We start from the raw sequence: 14300 nt of genomic DNA on the forward strand, positions 1-14300 counted from the left end.
CATCGTGCCCCTAGGTAATTGGTGATATGTTGGACTCAGATTCATCTGAAGACCTAACGTCGGGTGCTTCTAGGGGGACCAATGGTGATCAAGGACGGCGAATCATGAATACTTCTCGAGCGTGAGTTGTTCTATCATCGGCGTTGGTTTTCGTACTGTCAGAGTTGTTGATAACTTCAGTAGAGGCTTCAAGGTTGCAGATCGAGTCTCCTTCTTGGTAGGGTAGAATTGCCGTTGTCGTATTGTTGACTAGCTGGGTGCCGCTATCCTTAGGAATGGAACCTGGCCAGTGGATGATGCAGTCTTGAGATGTTATAGTTAAGACGAGACCTTCCTAGGCTCCTTTCAGTGGCATTCTAAGCACCGGATTGGTGGATCCTTCGGACCGTGTCTGATAAGATGTTGCCATGTTGTGGAGTCTGAACGGAAGAGGACCTGACTTCTTTAAAGTACTTTGAGTGTACTCTAAGTTGTATTCTTGATAGGTTGATGTCATGTTCCGGAGTCTTGTCGGAAAAGAACTCGGTTTTCCGAAAGAACTCGGATAAGACTCCATCTCGGAAGCGGAAACTGAGTTTGAATCGGATGCGTGAAGCCGCAAAATCTGAGTTGGATTGGACATCGCGAGCTGCGTGAATCTTCCAGCAAGTTGATCTGTCGTTGTCACCGAAATGGAAAAGTCCTGATGATGATCTGAATCTTCGAGAAGACGGCTTTGGAGCTTGCCACTGTCACCTGCCTCACAGATCCATGAACCGAAGATGAAGGTTAATCCTGTCGAGAAGATCGTGTTGTCGAGGTCCATCGAGCTCACGGATGCAAAGTCGCTGAAGGCCCCTACCTGGCGCGCTAGCTGTCAATGTTTGACCACTGATAGCCTACCACGGGGGTCCCCGGGGCAGTATGTTCAGGCTTCAGCATATGCGGGACTCGATGGTTAACGCAAGAGACAGTTGATTTATCCTAGTTCGGACCCTCGATCGTTGATCGAGTAATAGCCCTATGTCCAGTCGGCGTGAGCCTTTGCGTTGGATTGATCGTAAAGTGTTGTGTTGTAAAAGTCCTTCGTCCCTAGGATCCCTGACCTCCTTTATATAGTCAGGAGGTCAGAATCCTAGTCGGTTTATAATGAGAGTTCCTAGTAGGATTACAGAATACTACTACTACTAAGATTATAGGGGAAGAATCCTAGTTAGACTAGATCTTCTCCCTTCCTTGCGGGGTATCCCGTGGGTCCCGCACCGACAAGCCTATACTAGAAACTTGAAGAATTAGAGCTCTATTCTCTTCTATCTAGAAACCCTAATTTCTGGTCTACTCTTGACTTATGGTAGCCTGCTTTGGACGGGGGGGGGGGGGGTGGCAGGGGCTAGTTATATAGGCCAGAGCGTCCAACGTGAGCCCTTGGATCAAATCGACTTAAAAGACGGCGTAGATGCAACCTAGGAGGTGGTGGGGAACTGACGTTCAAAGGAGGCTGATAGGTGGGTCCCCTAGGGGCCGAGTGGCCTCTAGGTGGGGCTAACCGGCCCCACCTAGCAATGGCTTGGCCCCTGCTTCGATGTGGTGTCCTCTCGAGTCTTTTGGAACCTTCTGGAGTTGATTTCGCTGTGGATAAGCATGATTTTATTTGATGATTTGATCCTCCTTGATGGTTTTCTAAAATAACCTTGCTAAAACACAGATTCACCAAAACTCATGAAAATTGTCAGTTCAAACCCCTAAGTCTATGTTGGTGATCCTATTTATGCATTTATTCATGTTATATTGATGGTTTATGATGGATGGTAACTATCGTTAACACTGTGACCTCCCATAGTTCACCACGCGGCGTGGGGGTCTCAGGCTGCATAGTCCACCCTTTGGCCTTTAAATAGAGGTGTTCCTCTCGTTTGAACCACTTGCAACCATGCATTCAAACTGTTCTTAGACCTCTTGAAGGGCTAAGCTTGAGAGAAGGGGTGGTCCTAAGTAGATAGTAAGATTTCGGGCATATGTCCTGCTAGGGGTTGATTGCATTGGCCAAAGGCCATCGTTGCTCCCTCCAACAACTGGTGCTAGAAGGAGATTTGCGAGTTGGGGAAGATTGAGGTGGTGCTCGGGCCATCCATCGGGCCTTGTGATCTTAGCGCCTCTATGAACCCTTAGGCTTGGGGTCGCTGAATCACAAGCTCCAAGGGCTACAATCAATTTCTCCTGGAACCTATAGGCAACTTGGTAGCTGGCCATGTGAAAGGTCCTTGTTTGGTTTTGGTAATTGAGTGACAACCTTAGGTGGACTAATATGTGTTTGAGTGAGATACACATGTGATTAGTCCACAAGTACATCATGTGTGAGCAACCTATGCCATGGAGGTGAAATGGCTTGGATATGTTGCAAGGCTCACACATGTGATGAAGGAGCTCATTACATATGAGACATGACATGGAGTCATGTGACTAAGGTGGAGAAGATCAAGACAAGACTTGGCTTGATGGACCGGTTGCAAGTGTGAAGGGCAAGTTGGAGGCTTTGGAGCGATGGACCACGTGGCAGCGAAGCTGGAGAAAGACTTGGCACTGATGGACGAAGGCAACGATGAAAAGCAAGTGAGGTCAAGATCGATGAACCAAAAAGGTCACGTGATGATATGAAGTGGATCATATCATTTGTGATATGGTTGGTGCATGTGTTGCATCAACGATGGATGAGATGGAATGGAATGCGCAAGGCAAAGGTATAACCTATAGGGCATTTCATTTCACCGGTCATAGGTGTGTAGAGAAGTTTATGATCAGGTTTAGGATAGATGGCCATACTATCAAGAGGGGCAAACTTGTTTGCATATCGGTCGTCTAGTGCCACTCGAGTGATCTAACTTTTCATCGTTGCTAAGATCAAGTGGCGTGGTGAATTGAGTGCTAATCCTTTGGAAAATGATTGTGAAAATTCTAACACACTTGCACATGATGTTGTTCACTTGGTGGTGTTGGCACATTTGCAAAGGAGAAGTTGTTGGAGTTGATTTGGATCAACTTGGTGAAGTTGGAGAAGAAAAGGAGAAGAAAACAACAAGTTTGGGTTGTCCGAGGGTCGAAAAATGCAACCAAACTTGTACCCAATGTGGTGCTCTTCCTGGGGGGTGGCACTGCCCTATCTGGTGTGCACTGGACAGCCTAGGGCAGTGACACTACCATCCCTAGGGCAGTGCACCGCCACCCCTTGCATGGTGCACTGCCACCCCCTCCAACTTGCCAATTTTAGCAGCACCACCCTTTCATATTTTGGACATAACTCTTAGCTCCGAACTCCGATTTCGATGATCTAGGTCTTTTCGGAAAGCTAATTAAATTCTCTATAAGCTTGAAGTGGTGGAAATTGTTTTGTAGAAAGTTTTGGTCACTGGACTGTCCGGTGACCATGGTGGTGTGGCACCGCCCCTTTTTTCTAGTGAGGGGGAAACTCGTCGGGGGGCATCGCCACCCCTAGGGCAATGCACCGCCCCCTATGTCTAGTTCTAGGGTCCCAATGGCTAGTTTGAAATAGCCATTGCAATTCAACCGTTGGGCATCGCCAGCCCTTGTCTGGTGCCCGCACATTGCTATCCGATGACCGCGCATAAATGTGTTCCAAGGCTCCAACGACTCTATTTGGCTTGGGGGCTATAAATAGAGGTGATGCTTAGGCCTGGCTAAGGTTGAGCACCTTAGGGATGTGTTGCCCTTGTGTGTGCTTGGTTTGAGAGCCTCTAACTCACTTGTGCTTGCGAGAAGTGCGAATCCATTACGAGTGAGTGATTCTAGTGCGTTGCACTATGAGATTGCATCGAGTGGCACTAGGTGATTGAGTTGCAAGCTGGTGGTGCTTGTTACTCTTGGAGGTTGCCACCTCCTAGATGGCATGGTGGTGGTCTCCGTTGAAGCACGCAAAGAAGATTGTGTGGTGCTCCGGAGAAGTGATTGTGAGGGGCATTGTGCTTGTCCCACGGGAGCCACGAAGAGCAACTCTAGTAGAGCGTGTCATTAAGCTACCCTCACTTTGGGGTAGGTTCTAGTGGTGCTCAACATGTGGGCTTGCCGGGTGATGCCAATTAGCCGCCGAACCACCAAGTGTGCGTTCGATACAACGGGGACTAGCTTGGTGGCAACCAAGTGAACCTCGGGATAAAAATCACCGTGTCATCATCTTCCCGTTGGTTTGTGATCCCCATACACAAGCTTGTATTTACTTTCATTTACATTGTGCTTGTGTAGTTGCTCTTGTAATTAGTTAGCTTGTGTAGCTTGCTAATTACCGTCTTGCTTGTGTAGCATAGAAGTAGCTCCCTTGCATGACTAATTTGGTTTGTGTAACCTTGTTATGCATATTGCTTAGTTTGTGTAGGTAAATGATTTGCGCTCTCTAATTTGGCTTGTGTAGCCATGTTACTGAGCATTGCTAGTGGGCTTAGGAGCTTTGTGCTTTTGCATCACTAGCATGTGTAGGAGCTCCCCGGTTGCTAAAATACTAGTGCATAGGTTTATGTGACCTTGCTCTAGAATTGATTAGGTGAGCTCTAGCTAGCTCGACACCTTTGCTGCCTAATTAGGATCTTTATAAGGTGCTTGTGAACTTAGATAGAGGTGTGTAGTCTTAGCTAGGCCGATAGTTTTAATTCCACATTTGTTTTGGTTAGCCGGCGTGATTAATTTTAGAAAGGACTATTCACCCTCCTCTAGTTCGCCATCTCGACCCTACACGTGGTATCAGAGTAAGTTCTCTCATTTGTGGTCTTCACCGATCCAAGAGGATGGTGACTTATGGACTAGATGTTGATTGTCCACACATTTTTGATGGCACACACTTTGCACGGTGGAAAAATTGGATGATATGCAATTTTAAGTTTATTTGCCCTCAAATGTGGTGGATGGTACATGTAGGCTTTTCTCATGTGTTGGATGAAGAGAATCTAACTCAAGCACAAGAGAAATGTCTAGATCTCGACATCCAAGCTACTAACATCAGGTATAGATCTTTGGATGATTGCATATTTGGTGAGATAATTAACAAGAAGTCCACCGATGAGATTTGGATTCATCTCAATAAGAAGTATGCGACGGCCTTCGATGATGATTGTCGATGCCATACCCTTGGGTAACCCGACTTCCATATTGCCGACTAACGACTCTGGATCAAAGACGACCCGAAGGCCCACGACAACCCTATTCAAGGAAGGATATCTCTAGATGGCGCCAGGACTCCGACTAGGGCACGACTCCTTAGCTTGTAGGGCAAGTTGATCCTAGATAGAAATAGCTAGCAATTCTCCCTGTAGTAATCATCGACTCTTTCACAGGGCTAGCCACATTGTAATCGCAATCTCGCCGAATACAAACAAATAGCAACTAGATGTAGGGCTTTTACTCACTTTCTGAGGGCACCGAACCAGTATAAATCTTGTCTCCATCTATGATTGTTCTTCACACTAAGCGGGGTTCCCTAAGAACAAAATATCTGCTGATAAAAAACACCGACAAAGGCGCGCTAGGTAGGGAAATCTTGTGCGAAGATCGATCATGACAGTCATCAACAATGTGTGGTACGCAAAAACCGACATGTTTCGACGTCGCTGTGGCACCTCCTGTTGTTCTAGTGGATCTTACCAAAGATTCCCAGATCAAATCTTTTGTCCACGATGTGCCACCGACTATCTGCTTTGGTAGATTGGTTTTTTAGCACAACGGAGATCTCAACTTCAAAGTGATCAGAGTCAAGAGCCCCAACTCGCTGAGAACCGTCAAAGAAGTCGCTACGCCAGTCAAACAATCTCTCCAGGTCAATCTCAAGGTTTAGCTTACGGCTCCCGATTACGAGGAGCCCGACCAAGAGGTTGTCAAGGGTCCTCTGATCTTCACAGAACAAGGTGCTAGAGGATCCGAACCATCGGTAGACCACATGCCTCGATGTCGCCATAAGAGGACTATTGAGATTTTGGTCATTGACATAGCAAAGCTAGAAAACTATATAGAGCATCCCATCAGTAGATGACAGGATGATTCTTGGCCCATCAAGAAGGGAGACCCTGGCCATCCAATGATCCCGATCACCATCGGTCCTCACAAGCTGAAAGCTATTTGTGATATGGGCGCGGGCATGAATGTCATACCTTTGTCGGTCTATAATGATGTGCTGTAGCTCGGGGCCTTGACTGATCCATATGTACGTGTGGTACTGCCAGATCAAATGACTCAACAGATCGAGGGGTTTCTAGATGACATCTGTCTGACAGTTGGTGGCAGTTACGTGATGGCAGATTTCATGATCCTAAACACCGGTCGTGATCCAAGAGCCCCTATTATTTTGGGTCAACCTTTCTTACACACCATAAAGGCTTCAATCTACATCACGTCAGCCAACATGCGTTTCGATATCAATGGGAAAAGAGGAGATTCACTTTCAACCCTCCATACCCATGAAGACGCTCATCTCGAGTTAATTGGGCCAGTCTCGATGATGTTAACTCCATTGAGATAGTGAAAACGAAGTTTTACCGTGAGCCGGTCATCAAGGGATGGCAAGACATCTCCTGGCCAGTCAAGAAAGGAGATCCTGGCTGTTCCATTATTAGAGTGTCGATCGGTCGCCATATTCTGGAAGCCGTTTGTGATCTCGGTGCAGCAGTCAACATTATCCCCATGTCTTTATGCGATAATGTGCTGCGACTCGCACCACTGCTAAAGATGAATATGCGCATCAGATTTGCTGACCGATCGACTTGACGCATTGAAGGAATCGCCGACAACGTTGAAGTCCTAGTCAGGGAGTCTCGTGTGGAATCTGATTTTGCGATACTGAACACCGGCCGCGATAAAATGACACCCATTATTTTTGGGTTGACCGTTCCTGCAAACGGCCAAAGCCACCATATACGTCGGGACATCTAACATCCGTTTCGACATTGCAGGGAAGATCGAGGAGTTTTCCTTCAAGACTCATAGGCCTTTAAGCGTGTCACGAGGACGGAGTTCCCGCCACAATCGTGGTGCTATTCAGGCTCCGGGGGCATCGAAGCCCTCGTGGCCAGAGGAACACTACTAATCTCTTTGTTCACCTAGGTTGGTTACCGTCCAGGACACAACTCGGGCCAGCACCCCTGCAACCACTCCATGATCAAAGGAGGCGTACGCAGGGACATCAGGGCAAGCCCGATGACACGTCCTGATCTAGGGGGAAGTCGCAACAGGGCACCCAACAACTGGACAACTCGATTTGGCCTCCAGTGGTTCGGCGAAACCGCGTCATTGGAATAGATCCGAGCATTACTCGAGCTTATTACTTTCCCCCGAGCAAATAAAGACGTGTTCGCTTGGGAACCGTCCAACATGCCCGGGATCCCCAGGGAGGTAGTCGAGCATGAATTGGGTCTACCAGTGTAACACCCGTGATTTTGCATCATATTAAAAACCACTAAAAATTTGATTTTTTTTAAAAAAACTTTACAACAAATTAAAACCCTGACAATTTATTTCCCGCAAACCGTTTTGAAAATGTATTTCCAAAACCCTGCATCAAAACCCACCATATGCATTTTGTGTGCCGCGTAGATTTTAGTTATAGCACTAGTAATGACTTATAGGATTAGAAGATCATCTCGTATAATAAATTCCATTGCCTGCGTTTGTTTTCTTGAGTGTATGTTTGAGTGCTTGTTGAATGATTGCTTGAATGCCTGTGTGATTGCTTTTTTGGAATTTATTTGTGGCACCAAAAATAACCCCCCTGAATTATTAATTGCATTCTTAAAATACAATATAGAGGTAGATAATACACCTTAGATGTAAATACTATTATACTCTCTAGGAATCATAATAGCCATCGCATTAACAAATTATAGGTTTAGTTCTTCTTTCCAAAATTCCTCCAAATTTACATTTAATAAATTTATATACATTAGAAACGTAGGTCATGATGTGGGTGTATAAGCTTCCCATAAAAAATTTAAATCATTTTGAAAAAGTGAGACTATACGTTGTTCACAAATGGATACATCTCTCACATAGTTATGTAACTATGCGAGAGATTTATCCATTTGTGATATTGAATCAAGTATAGTCCAACTTTGTTAATATGATTTGAAATTTTTATGGCAATATAATACAACCATATTATGATCTCATGCCAAATTTTAGGATTTTTAGACACCTTTAAGATATTATTGTTTTTTTAGTCCGAGTCACCAAAATACTTATAAGCATTTCCTTAGCTGCCAACCTCCAAGAAAATTTAATAACCACCAAGGAAATGATAATTTAATTGACGGTTTAAAATAACATCGAAAGGAAATGGGTATTTTCCTTGGCGGTTAAGAATAACACTCAAGAAAATAGTAGTTTCCTTGACCGTTTACAATCACACTATTTCCTTGGAGGTTATAAACCGCCAATGAAACATCCATATTCTTTGGCGGTTTACTTCAACCCCTAAGAAATATATGTTTCCTTGAGAGTTTAGTAGCACCGCCAAGAAAACTACTATTTCCTTGGCGATTTTATTTTGGCGCTCAAGGAAATTCTCAGTCCCAAGGTAATTCCAGATTCTGGGAATGTATGTACTCCAGGTCAGTGAGTGTGTGAGTACCGTTCCGTACGCGCTTGTACATATGTACATGCCAGTTCTTGCCTGGCCAGTGGAGTGCCTAGTGGCAACGTACTACCTAGCTCTACCAATTGGCACAAGTAAGTGGCACGTCAGCTTTCATGCCCTCCCATCTATTTAGAGAGTGTTTGGTTCCTCCCCTGAGGTTTAGTCCCTATCGTATCAAATGTTTAGATGCTAAATTTAGAATATTAAACATAGACTAATTATAAAACTAATTGCATAGATTAAGACTAATTTGCGAGACGAATCTATTAAACCTAATTGACAATATGGTGCTACAATAAATATGTGCTAATAATGGATTAATTATGCTTAATAGATCCGTCTCGTGAATTAGTCGTGGCTTCTGTAATTAGTTTTATGATTAGCTCATATTTAGTCATTCTGGCCGTTCGCTCCGCTGAAAAAACAAGTCAAAATACTGTTCTGGCTGATTTGTTGTGAGAAAAAAATACTGTTTCGGTTGAAAAAACAAGCTGAAAAAGACGAATTATAAGAGAAACAAACAGGGCCTCTAATTAGCATCCCAATATTCGATGTGACACTCCTAAACCTTAGTCGCATAGGTGCCCGCGCGTGGGACTCAATACTATATACGTACATAATAATGACACAAGCATGACGCATGGCATGACCTGACCCGTGCATCATTTGTACTCGTGGCGTTGTGATTGCATGCATAGTGTACGTACGGTTTGGACGACCCTGCATCTATTCGTGGCTTCGTCGAGCATGAAATTATGTAAAAAACTGTAATATCTGTCAGCGCCCTACAGATGCCGCTCGAACGTACATCTGTGATATCAATTTATAGACGCACATTCCCAACACGCGTCTGTAATAATTCATTGACCGGGTCACCTATCCGACGGGGTCAACACGTGTCTGTAATAAGCCCTTATTATAGACGCGTATTGGTAACAAACGTCTGTAATATTACTATAGACGCGTGTTGATAAGGTGCGTTTGTAGTTGGACGACACATCACATATGCGGATAGTTAACACGCGTCTGTAGTTCGTGGTTGGGATGCGTCTGGAACTAGAATAATTGCTCACAGACGGGCGAGCTAACTGCGCGTCACTTGGCCGGTTCCACGGACCTGAAAAAATTATAGATTCCGTCAGACTCCGTGCCCTCAAGCGTCTGCCCCTAGAGGCCGAGGTCCTCACGTCCTCCATCCGCTCACGTCCCCCCATCCCCTTGTCTCTCTCTCTCTCTCTCTCCCTCCTCCAGACGGAGAGCACATCGCCGTCGTTACCGCTCCTCCTCCTCCTCCCCCTCCGCCACCGCTCCGCCATCCCCCTCGTCTCCTCCTTCTCCGCCGCCACCTCTCCTCCACCACAATCTTCTCCGCAACGTGGAGATCCCCTTCTCTCCTTCCGTCTCTCTCGGATCTAGATCTGGAAAGGACAAGCGGGTGGTGGAGGACCTGTGCGGATACTGGAGCTGGAGCTGGTGTGGTTACGAGGCCTCCTCTCGCTCTCTAACTTCCTCTATCCTCTCTCTCTTATGTGCGAGTGCTCAGCCGGGGCGGCCATCGACCTCGCCTCCCCTCCGCCGGCGTGGCCACCGACCCCTCCTCCGCCGGCGTGGCCACCACCCTTTGCTCCTCTGCCACCACCGCAATCTCCTCCTCTTCTTTCCTCCTTCTCTCAGATCTAGATCTAGGTGCCGCCGCCCTACGCCAGGCTCTCTCCAGCGACACGACGATGGCAGAGGCGCCGGTGGGTGACTACGAGCTGCGGGAGCACCTGGGCGGGCGTCCGCCGTCCACGGTCGTGTGGCGAGCGGTCTCACGGTCCACCAGTGCGCCCGTGGCTGTGAAGTAGGTGTGGTTTGCCGGCCTCCCCGTATGCCTCCGCGACAGCCTCGACTGCGAGGTCCTCGCCGCCGTCAGCCACCCCAACATCATCTGCCTCATACGACGTCGTCCAGGTGACATATATTGGGTCAGTTAGTAGTAGTGGTAGAAGTGTACCTTTTGGGCTATTTGTAACTGGATTTGATCTAATTCCAAGTGTACATATATTGTCCTACTGACTACAATTTTTTGGCAAAAGAAAATTGTCCTTCATTGTGTCTGCCCCGGCCATAAATAGAGTAGAGAAATATTGTCTGATGATAGTGGATTTTTTTTTTGAATTTTGGGACAATAAAGTCAGGAGTTCTTCCTGTCTCATCTTGGTGCCCAGTTGTAGAAAAGAGAATTTGTTAGCTTGTAATTCTCTGGAAATAGATTATAACAAATGTGAATTTTGGGAATGTATGTACTCTGCTTCAGTTGACAGACACAGGAAGTATAATGTTTCCACCATTCTTTGTCTTATGTCTGTGCTTTTCTATCTTTCTGCTACACAGTAGATGCAATCTCCAAAGGAATAATTTATTTTTCATTAGCATAACTATAGAGGTTGGTCTGGGACTGGTAATATGAACCTAACAGTGGTAACTGTTATACATGAAATTGACTACATATGTATGTGACATATTATAGTGGTAACTGTGAGATTGGTCTGGGACTGGTAATATGAATTGCTTTCTTTCATATGTTCTTGTTCCTTTTCCCTTTTTATGATCAATTAGTGAATTTGATGCATTTTTAGGTATTTAGGCCTTCTGATTTACTTTTAACCTTTCATAGCATAACTATATAAGTTGTCTCATAGTATCTCATGACTCCATTTTTTTAGGTATTTAGGTCTTCTGATTTTTTTTTTCTGATGATGACTTCTTTTTAGGTGGAGCTGGTGTGCCTCCTGGAACCAAACCTGAAACATGACTATCTTGCAGGGTTTCAGGATTTGTTAGTTCTTCCTCCATCACATTGCTTTTGTCTATCCAGTTTAACTAGTGTTCTTATTTATGTTAGTTTTTAACTATTGTTGACAGATGTTCTTGCAAACAGGGCCCTTCAGGATGCAATCAACTTGCACAAAATGTGGTGGTTCTGGGAAGACTGTGAAGGTAGGATTTCCCTTTTAATGACATATATCAGGTGCAACAAAAAGAAAATAGTTTATGTAGTAGCACAGTTGTATCAGGCCTCCTATGCTATGAATCATCATAGTGATAGTACACCTTTGGCACAGATATTTCACTGAGGTTGATGATCCTGAAGCCTGAATTACTTTGAACCTCACCATATTTTATTCTACTAGTTGCGAATGATTTATTTCCTAATTGCACGTAAAGCCAGATCTATCATGTTAACTAATTTTTTCTCCAGGTTCGTGAGGATCCTGTATTCCGAAGAGAGAAACGTGATATTCACTACGTGAAAAACGGTTTGTAGCAACGGGATAAATTTTTTTAGGGGCGGCTGGTGATGGAGCCGCCCCTACAGTGACGTGCTCGGGATCCACGAGACCAGCCACCCCTACAAATGAAACAGCAGGGGTGGCTGGTGATACGAGCTGCCCTACAAATGGGTAAAATTTGTAGGGGCGGCTCACTCACCAGCCGCCCCCAGTGTTTCTATTTGTAGGGGCGGCTGGTGATTGAGCCGCCCCGACAAATGCCCCACGTACAGTCACTACCCATCCAAAATATCTACTCCCTCCTCCCTCTCTCTCTCTCTCCGTCTCGACTCCCTCTCTCTCTCTCTCCCTCGCTTTCCCTCTCCTCCGAGCCCCTCCGTCTCTCCCCCACACCGCCCCTGCCCCCCGGCCACCTCCCGATGCCTCCCGACGCCGCCGGGAAGCCGCACCTCCACGTCTCCGCCGCCGCCCCCCCACTGAGTCCCCGTCCGACACCGTGTGGTGTGGGCACCAGCGCTCTCGGTCTGCGGCTCCTCTCCCGCGCGGTGGAGAGGCTGCGGCCACTGCTTGTCTAGGGGTCGCCGTCGATGCAGCTAAGGCCGGAGGACGCCATGGAGGAGGTGGAGGCCGAGGCAGCGCCCAAGGCGGTGGCGGGGCCGAAGTTAGGGTTCTAGAGGTCTTCGTCTCCCCATCCGTCCTCCACGAGGCCAGGAGGATCATCCAGGAGTCCGATGTGAGCTCACACAATCCCTCTCTTTATCCTTATCCTTCAATTCGATTGCGTTCCATTCGCTTTCTGATCTGCTTGTTCGGGTTTCACAGCTGCGGAAGTAGGGGAGGGACAACGCGGCGATCTGGAGTTGTTCGCCCTCACGTATAGCGCCATCGTGCGGCAACTGCTCACGGATCTAGAGGAGGTCCGTCAACAAGCAGCTAATTATGGTACTGATCAGATGTATGTGCCTCTCCTTTTCTTACTTGCCCTTCCTTTTCCCGGTTAATTTGAAGAACTTTGGGTGGATGATATAGCTAGTGAGATATTATGGTAGTGTGGACGCTTCTATGGATGATTCCCTCAACATGTTCGATGAAATGGGCTCAAGGTATACATTTTTTGTTTGGGATTGCAGTTACAGTACTGAGTACCTTGTGTTTCCATTTGGATTGTGCTTGTGTCTCTTGAGTTGTTTTACAGATTGTAGCAAATCTGGGCAGGGCCAGTGTGGTTGATCCTGGTGCCCTTGTTCATCATCGCTGCGCTTGGAGTTGTCCTTATGTTCTTGGTCTTATACCTGAGTGAGGCTAGGGCGTCCTTATGTTCTTGGTATTATACCTGAGTTGTACAATTATTTGAAACTTATTTTATATAGTGTGATAGTTGGAATAGATGCACCCATTATAGATTGCTCTCAAGTTTCTAACAGTCCTATATTCCCTCAAAAAAAGATTGTTCAGGGAACACAGAAACTCATCTTGTAGTATCTCGAATCCTAACCACGAATAAAAATTCCTAGGTAAGAAGCTATAGATGGGAGAAGATGGGCATGCTAAACTGTAGAAGATGGGCTTGCTAAACTTTAATTAGCTAGAAGATGGGAATACTCAAGCTGTAGGGAAATGGATGGAGTAGTGTCTGTTATCATGTAATGACAGAGGAAGTTGTGATATAGATGCCGGAAGCAAGTGTGGGATTATTTTAGTGCTCAGGAATGGGAGGAAACCTGTTGACTTGTAGAGGAAGAGAGATGGGCTACACAGGGTACAATGCTTATTCATCTAAACTGTATCTGCATGTGGCAATGGTTTACATGCATTTCCATCTGCCATTTGTTTGTTTTTTAAGCGAAACCATCTGTCATTTGTTCCTTCCGATACTTGGTATTTGTGCAGCTTGCGTTTAGAAGTGTTCACAAGGTGAATATTTCAGAAGTTTCTTTTTTTCGAGACATAAATTTGGGTTTCCTGATTGTGCTGTTATCTATGATAAAGGCATTGAGCATACTAGTTAGCATTTTTTAGTTGACTTGATATTTTTTTATATTTGATTTGATATGTATTACTACAATTCACATTTGGAAGACATGTTAGAGAAGTATATTTAGCTAAAATTGCACTTGAGCATGTCCTTTGTTCTCCATATCATTTTTTCTTTTCCTATTCCTTTTCCTTGTTTCTGTTAAGCTCAATGCGCAAACGCTGATGACAGGGTAGCGGACCTGGCAAACTACTTGGCCTTCCTCTCACTTCGGAACCATAAGCAACTCTCATTCTGACCCTCGACTGTGGCAGCCGCAGTGGTAGCCCTTGCTTGCCTTGCCACAAGCAAGGAGTCCTCATGCCATTTGGTGATGGAGGTGAACACCCAAGTCCTCCATTTCTAGCTATAAATTTTGTTACATCTGTTATTGTTTAGAAGTTGGTAG

Source organism: Miscanthus floridulus, chromosome 15 (genome assembly GCF_019320115.1).
Source record: "Miscanthus floridulus cultivar M001 chromosome 15, ASM1932011v1, whole genome shotgun sequence".
Taxonomy (NCBI): Eukaryota; Viridiplantae; Streptophyta; class Magnoliopsida; order Poales; family Poaceae; genus Miscanthus; species Miscanthus floridulus.